The sequence below is a fragment of the Lactuca saligna genome, chromosome 7 (assembly GCF_052625555.1).
Source record: "Lactuca saligna cultivar CGN05327 chromosome 7, ASM5262555v1, whole genome shotgun sequence".
Taxonomy (NCBI): Eukaryota; Viridiplantae; Streptophyta; class Magnoliopsida; order Asterales; family Asteraceae; genus Lactuca; species Lactuca saligna.
The window spans coordinates 179,586,138-179,595,318 of NC_136423.1; positions in this window are offsets into that span (position 1 = coordinate 179,586,138).

Sequence of the window (9,181 nt, forward strand, 5' to 3'; positions counted from 1 at the left end):
CGTTGTACTATTTACACAGACCATAAGAGCCTGAGGTATCTCATGGACCAGCCAAATCTGAACATGAGGCAACGTCAGTGGCTTGATGTGGTAAAGGATTATGATTGTGAGATCCTCTACCACCCTGGGAAGGCCAATGTCATGGCCGACGCGCTTAGCCGCAAGCCAGCGCCAGTTAGGGATGACAGTCGTGACTCCGCTGTTGGAGCAGATCCGGGAGGAACATCAGAAGAGCAAGCGAATTGTGGGTCAGGTTTCCTCCTTCGACTACAATAGTTGGAGATTATTGACTCTTCACCGTAGGGTGTGGGTCCCATATCATGGAGGTGTGCATCAGGTATTGATGGAGGAGGCGCACAAATCCAGGTTCTCTATCCATCCTGGGGCAACGAAGATGTACATGGATCTTCATCTTGATTATTGGTGGCCCTATATGAAGAAGGACGTAGCTTGGGTTGTGGAGATGTGTCTGACCTGCAGGAAGGTCAATGCTGGGCACCAGAGACCTCACGGCAAGGTCTAACCGTTAGATATCCCACTGTGGAATTTGGAGGATATTATTAAGGATTTTATCATGAAGCTTCCCAAAATCGCGCGCGGAGTAGATTCGATTTGGGTCATCATTGATCGGTTGACCAAGAGCGCCCCTTTTATTCTGATTCAGGAGATCATTTCGGCTAAAAAGTTGGGCGACATCTATATCAAGGATGTAGTGGCGCAACACGGGGTGCCAGTTTTAGTGATTTCTGATAGGGATGTGCAGTTCACTTCCAGGTTTTGGAAGGGGTTTTATGATGAGCTGGGTACTCGCCTGCATTTTAGCACCGCCTTTCACCCCTAGACGAATGGTCAGAGCGAGCGGACCATCCAGACTCTGGAGGATATGCTGTGGGCGTGTGTTTTAGACTTCGGAGGTAGTTGGGACACTTACTTCCCTTGGCGGAGTTCTCCTATAATAACAACTATCATGAGAGTATCAACCGACCTCCTTTCGAGATGTTGTATGGGAGGAAGTGCAGGACCCCAATATGTTGAGGTGAGGTTGGTCAAAGGGTCATGGGGAGTACCGAGGTGGTACTCAAGACGACGGAGAGGGTCCATCCAGTTTGGAGTAGGCTTCAGACTGCTCAGAGTTGGCAGAAAATTTATGCTAACAAGCGTCGATCAGACCTGGAGTTCCAGGTCGGGGATATGGTGCTCCTAAGAGTGTCGCCTTGGAAGGGCGTCATTCGATTCATGAAGCGGGGCAAGCTGGGCCCCAGGTATATTGGGCCCTTCAGGGTTACAGCCCGGGTGGGCAAGGTAACATATAGGCTGGATTTGTTGGATTAGTGTCTAAGTCCATAACTATTTTTGGGTATGTACTTGACCCGATGGTGCATGGTCCTTTTGGGTTTCCTTCACCAAAGCAACTTGATAGGATGAATTATGGAGAGAAAGGATTAATTATGATTTATTAATATATTATGAGAATAATATGTTAAATGAGAAATCATATTGTTTAATTAATATTAGTCAATAATTAATTGATAATTAATTTTGTGGCTAAAAGAGATTAATTAAACTTAAGGGACTAGAACTGTAATTATAAGATAAGTGCATTTGGGCTATGGATCATCTTGGAATAATAGGTTGGACGAATTCTATGGAAAAACCCATTAGAAATCGTCCAAGGGATATTCTAAAAGGGTCCATGGGCTGCTTAAGGCTTAAGCAGTCAGATTACGGTTTCCTAGTTGAAAACCCTAATAGCCTACATGTATATATAGTACCCTTAAGCCCCAAAAACGTGGCTAAGAGTTCCACTAGGGTTTCTACACTTTTTGGGCAGCCTCCTCTCTCCTTATTCTTCATCCTCTTGCTCTTGGTGTTTGTGAACCATTAGAGGAATGACAATTGTGACTCTAAGCTTTCAAAAGTCATTACAAGGAGGATTTGAGATTGTTATTGCTACATAACAATCAAGGTAAGATGAAAAACCCTTTCACATGTTAATATGATTAATTGTATGCTAGATCTAGGGTTTAAAGTCTTGGATGAATTGCATGTACAATAGAGAAACCTAGATCCAAGCATTAGGGTTGCATGAGCACATATGATGTTCTTATGGCTAAAACCCATCAGCGGTATCAAAGCCTTGATTGGTTTCTATTGTATTGATGCGGAGTACATTCATTCATGTTGCAAGATCGAGTTTTTGGCCATCTGCCTGACAAACTCGTCGAGTTCCAATGTGGACTCGTCGAGTCCATAAGGGGACTCGGCGAGTTTAGCTGTCAGACAGACGGATTTTTGGGATTTTTACCTATTTTGACTTAGGATAATTGCCATAGTTGTTTATAATTAATAAAATTCGAATTTTATTGATTCCGTATAATTATTTTTATCAAAACAAAAGATTTTGGTCATCTAATTAGATAATTGTTACCTTATTTGATAAATGTTAAATTATATGAATTATTTGATCATTATCTTGCAAGAATTTGAACTAGATCTAATTAAATAACCACCAATTAATTGTTAATTGTCTTATTTGAATTATGTGATCTAGAATATTCTTGACAAAGTTTGGAAAAGTTTCAAATTAATCCCTTTAGGTTTTATAGTTTAAATTAGAACTTAAAAGTTTTAGTTTTGAAATTTAAATAGTTGAAACCCTAATGTTTTGAAATGTTTCAAAACTTGCCCTCAAGTTTTGGAATTTTAAAGTTGATTAAAAGTTTAATTTAGAAATGTTAAATTCTAAAATCCTAGTATTGTTTTGAAAAGTTCAAATCGCGCCCTTATGGTTTTATTAATTAATTAAGGTGTATAATTAAAGGAGACTTAATAAACCCATAAAGTTTTGGTTTACATTTAATTAAGTTAAAAGTATAATTTATTAAATTAGAACACCTAGTATTATAAAAATGTAAAATACACCCTATACTATATATATCATTAAAAGTCTAATATTATATATGTATGAGTAAACAGTCAGTCTTACCGTTAGTAGGCCTCATTCACGAAGCTAGTCTATAAGGGGTGTTTAAGTAAATTGCCTATAAAATGGCGATTGAATGGGTATCCACTCTTACCCACCGCACTCTTGACTAGTGGAGGGTCGTTAGCCGAACGGGTAGGATAGGACAGAAGCATTCCTTTATAAGTATAATGAAGTACAAAAGTAACTAAACGCTTTTACAAAATTCCCAATCTTAGTTACTTTAGGCAAAAGTGAATTGATGCAATTCCATAAAATTACACTTTGTGTCATTGCAAAGACGTTAGTGGAGCGTGTGTGGTTAACCGGCACACTAAATGGTTCTAAGCAAAGGTAGCAAAGGGTGACTCAATGTTTGTCATAGTTCGGTGGAGCGTGTGTGGTTAACCGACACATCGAATAGGTGACTGTAACATGTGGGGGCACCGTGTAAGTTTGCATGGTTATTCACACCCGCTTTGTAATCCTCGGTATCCCAGTCACAGACTAGAGGAGCATATCGAGATTTAAACATGCCATTGAAAAGTTCAATGAATCTCAAAAGATCTAGGACTTTTCAATAGATTTAAAACTTAAATTTCTTTTTCGTTTTTCATGATGGAAATTAGTGAATCGTCATTCACTTACCTTCAAATATTCTGCAACTAGATTACGGCATCCCTTTTCTAGGTTGTAGAGTATTCTGTTGGGTCCTAGCCTTAATATCTCATTTGGGTGATTTATTAAGGAATCAATCAATCAACTAACTTGAATTTAATTTTTCTCCCGTTTTGTAGATGTCAAAGTATGACAACTATGGTCTTCCCAAATCCCGTGGAACAAGCTTTTCACATGAAGATGATATTCCACAATTCAATCGAGGAACACGAGATCATGCTTCACTTCCTCCACCTCCTCCTATTATTCTCCCTAACCCACAAGTTCAAAAGATTGAAAAGTTCAAACTCACTCAAGCCCTTTTGGCAAGTAAACATGAAGAAGGAAAGTCAGTGTGTGCACACATCCTAGAGATGAAGTCACACATTGATAGATTAAGAATGTTGGGATCTGTTGTCTATGAGGAGTTGGCTGTTGACTGGGTTCTTCAGTCACTTCCTGACTCATATAGTGAGTTTGTAAGAGAGTACTATATGATGAACCACGACGTAAATTGATCTCACCTATACGCTTATTGTTGCTGAATCAGCAATCATTTGGCGCACTGGAAAGCAAAGTTGATTGTTGGATCGGCCTTCCAGACCTCTATGAATATAGGCAATGGCAACGAAAGGCATGCCATGATCGAAAAGTTTGATCATAAGAGAAAGGCAAAGTCAGAAGTAGTTCTGTGTGTTGTTCCAAAAGAGTCAATTTGCTTTTATTGCCAAAAGAAAGGGCATTGGAGACGAAGCTGCCCTATTTACCTAAGAGATCTAAGAGATGGGAGAGTCAAAAACGTATGGCTCTGCTTTAGGTATAATCCATTAACTAACTCTTTTAAGTTCCTATTCTAGATTCTTAATACATGATGTGATAAGATTACATTTCGATGTCTTGTAAGATCGAAGAAAAGAGAGGAAGCTTAAGGGAAGAAGTGAGCGGAATCTAATCATGAAGAAATGGGTTTCGATCGCATTACTTGAAGATTAGAATCTTGAGCTACAACTTGGAGTTAGAATAAGATTGCTAAGAAATATGTATTAACATAGTTTTTCAATTGAATTGCATTGTAAGGATAATTTTTTTCCGCAATAAAATAAATTTTGATTTTTATATTATTTATTTATCCTTGCAATGGCGTGTATGAAAAATTGATGTTTGAAAGTTTCTATTATTAGCAATAATGGATTTGATTCTTAATTATGTTATTTGTGGAAAGGCCAAGAATTTACCAAATACGAAAAGTTTCTCATCGCCCAAGTTTCAATTGGATAGAAACTTGGAATCATACAACAAGTATTGCTTGATGAATGAGAAGTTTCATATTTAGAAATTAGACTAATTCGTTGACAAAGTGTCAATTGAAGGACTAGGAGATCAAGTACACAAGGTTGTGTGTTGATCAAGTCCACCACAAGAGTGACAAAGATATTCGTCATGATTTACTAAAGGTTTAGTGGATATGATTATACTTATAAGATTAAGTATAATTCCGAGTTGATTTGAAAGAGTTTAAATCAATAGCATAACGAATAAGAAGAATCAAGTAGGCAGAAAGATAAAAGTTTCTCTATTCTAAGAAGAAGGAAGAGTACCTTTATTATGTTTTATGATAGGTCTTAATGATTAAGAACTATATCTCAATTAATCCTCTAAGTGAGTCTTAGTGCAATTGTATGTCTGAGAAGAGGAATCAAGAATTGAAGAAATGGTTAAATCAAGAAGTCAATCATACTTCGTTCCAAAACCAAGTCTTAGAGTTAAGATTGTGACATTGAGTGACAAGTCTTCAGAAGGTTTATAACATTCATAAAATATGGAAAGTTGCAATGTCTTGGATAAGACAGAGACTAACTAGGACCAATTTTGTGAATTGTTTTGCCTTGATAAAAGCTACACTAACTCTTGAATATTTGTTTGTCAAGAAATGTTTATTGATAAGAGAATCTTATATGTCAAGGAGTCAGTGAGAGTCTTAATGGTCTTGAAAAGTTCAAGAACTAATCAAGAATAAACCTAATCGATCATCACTAGCACACGACTTGAGGTTCACAACCTATCGTGTTGACACTATCTTGTTTCTGTGCCGTTCCAATTGAGTTAATTATGCATGTGAGTTCTATGAGTTCTCATTTGAACGCATAAAAGGCAAGCACCTTGATCAATGAAAAGTACATTGATAGGAAAGGATGAGCTACTTAACTACTTAGAAGACATGGTGGGCAGTCGCGTTACCATAAGGCAAGAAATCAAGATTGAGAAGGTTCGGTCCATATGAATTTGGATTTGTCGCAACTTTGGTTTTGACGAATTCGCATGGATAGGAACACATACACCATTAAAATCTAAGTGTCATGAGATTTCCTTCTTCATGAAGATGACTGTGAGGAAATGCTTTCACTAAGAGAGATTTTAAGAAGATAGTGATTGTGAAATTGTATTCTCGAATTTGATTATGGTTACGGTATCGCTTTCCATAATTTGAATTGTGATATTTGGCAATTAATCTGAATTGTTTAGACACACATATGAGCTATCTAAGGCAAAAGTGTATAAGTTTAAGAAGCTTAGATAAAGGATTATCATGTCAAAGCTAGTGGGAGCATAAGTGTTATAATCATCATGATAGTGGGAGCATAAATGTTGTGCTTGTATGATTATTAAGGCAAGTATTTCAAGTTAGCAATATTAATTATAGAAAACAAGAGTTATACTTTACAAAGTCGTAAGGATTGAATAGTTGTTTTGCTATAATTAAGGGAGAGAATATTATGCTTCATTTCATATCTAAAGACTTAGGTTGTGAAATGTTAACAAATTTAGTCAAGGATACATAGTGCGTTCTCAAAATTTCGATTATGCTTGTGGCATCCCTCTTCATAGTTCGAATTGTGAGAATGTGACACATAAAATATTATGGCAGAAGATTGATAAAGTATCATATCTTTATTATGCAAATGATCGATTGCAGATGCTATAATATTTGACCATTCTGAAATTTCCAAATGTCTAGCACATTAAGAGGGAAAAAGGACAAGAATCGGTTTTGACTAAGATAATTAAACAACTATCAAAGTACAATCCAAAGTTCGTTGAGGATTGGTCGCTTGTGAGTAGTTAGAAGTATGGTATTGGATGGACCATATCGACATTATTATGAATAGATAAGATTTTATTAAGAATGAGTTGTCATATGGCAAATATGGAAATGTTTCCATATTGGGAGTTGGATATTGAGAATCTATATCTAGATTAGAAACTTTTATGCAAGAAGGATGTTCAAATGAATGTACTTTGAGTGAGAGACATCATATCTATAGAATTGTTTCTGATAGAGATTAGCCAAGTCTTGATGATTTTGAGCTATGACTTTACGAAAGAATCATTGCATAAACTGTTAGAATCTGGCATAAGTAATAAGAATTTGATATTCTTATACTTATGATAAGGATTGGGAGTTGTGAAATGAGTATGCTTGGAAATGTGTTCATTTGATCTATTTCACAAAGTAAGGACCGTAGGTAAACATTGTGTGCATGGTGAGAGCATGGGACAAGTGTAGTAATAATTCAAGTAAGAAGTTGATTACCCGAAACAACAAATAATGAGTAATCAATATGGTGATTAAATAAAATGTTTTATTTATACCTAGAGTTTGTGGCCATATGGGATTAGTAATTATTCTTGTGTTTCACTTTGCATGTTTTGACTTCCTGAATAATTAAATTGTTCAGAACAATCAAATTATTCGAACGGACCACAATCGTTCATATGTTGGAAGTAGGTATGAATGAAGACTGTCGTGAATTGGTGTGTGGATTGTCTAAAGTGTATTAGACATAAGCAAATGTTTGCCGCAACGTTCATGAATGCTTATGAATATGATCTGAGCATTGGATTAAACCCACGCTCACTTGGATCACTTCATGGATTTTATCACGAGTGATTGGTGAGATGATAAAATCTTATATTCTTGAAACCAAGATGTGCAAGTTGTATCTTGTGATTCGGTTACACATTGATAATATGTAAACGCACCAGTAACTTGGTGTCATAAAACATATTGTTGTGTGTGATTCGGTGAGTGAGTGCAAGCAAGCATTGAATCAAAGTTTATATGTTCCTTTTATCCAGAGTAGGATGAAAGTGATATCTGTGGGCCCCTCGATGATTTAGTGATGACACCCTAAGCACTTGGCCAAGCCGAGACCAATTTGATGTGTTCAAATGTAGTCTGTTGTCGTTCGTCATAAATCGGAAATCGAGAAACAACACATAGACAGAGAGAATGATTTAAATCCATGTCTCAGTCTATACGATATCTAGAATGGAGGAATATATGATCCCTTATCTAAAGGATGCGTATCTGATAAGATCAGAGTTGAAAGCGGCTTTTGAAAGCTACGATTGCAGATCAGGATCTGAAGTCATACGCGGAATAGTTATTAGACTTATCCAAGTGGGAGACTGTTGGATTAGTGTCTAAGTCCATAACTATTTTTGGGTGTGTACTTGGCCCAATGGTGCATGGTCCTTTTGGGTTGCTTTCACCAAAGCAACTTGATAGGATGAATTATGGAGAGAAAGGATTAATTATGATTTATTAATATATTATGAGAATAATATGTTAAAGGAGAAATCATATTGTTTAATTAATATTAGTCAATAATTAATTGATAATTAATTTGTGGCTAAAAGAGATTAATTAAACTTAAGGGACTGGAACTTTAATTATAAGATAATTGCATTTGGGCTATGGATCACCTTGGAATAATAGGTTGGACGAATTTTATGGGAAAACCCATTAGAAATCGTCCAAGGGATATTCTAAAAGGGTCCATGGGTTGCTTAGGGCTTAAGCAGTCAGATTAGGGTTTCCTAGTTGAAAACCCTAATAGCCTACATGTATATATAGTACCCTTAAGCCCCAAAAACGTGGCTAAGAGTTCCACTAGGGTTTCTACACGTTTTGGCAGCCTCCGCTCTCTTTATTCTTCATCCTCTTGCTCTTGGTGTTTGTGAACCATTAGAGGAGTGACAATTGTGACTCTAAGCTTTCTAAAGTCATTACAAGGAGGATTTGAGATTGTTATTGCTACATAACAATCAAGGTAAGATCTAAAACCCTTTCACATGTCAATATGATTAATTGTATGCTAGATCTAGGGTTTAAAGTTTTGGATGAATTGCGTGTATTATAGAGAAACCTAGATCCAAGCATTAGGGTTGCATGAGCACATAAGATGTTCTTATGGCTAAAACCCATCAGGATCTGTCAGCCGAACTCAGTCAGATACATAACACTTTTCACGTCTCCCAGTTGCGGAAGTGTCTGGTGGATAATTCGGCAGTAGTGTCATTAGAGGATATTTAGGTGGATGACAACCAGAATTACATCGAGCGGCTAGTGGCAATCCTCTACAGGAAGTTAAAGGATATGAGGAACAAGAGAGTGGAGCTGGTTAAGGTGCAGTTCCAGCACCGTAAGGGCTCAGAATAGACCTGGGATCCGGAGGACGAGATGAGGGAGCATTACCCCAAACTTTTTCAGGACCGAGC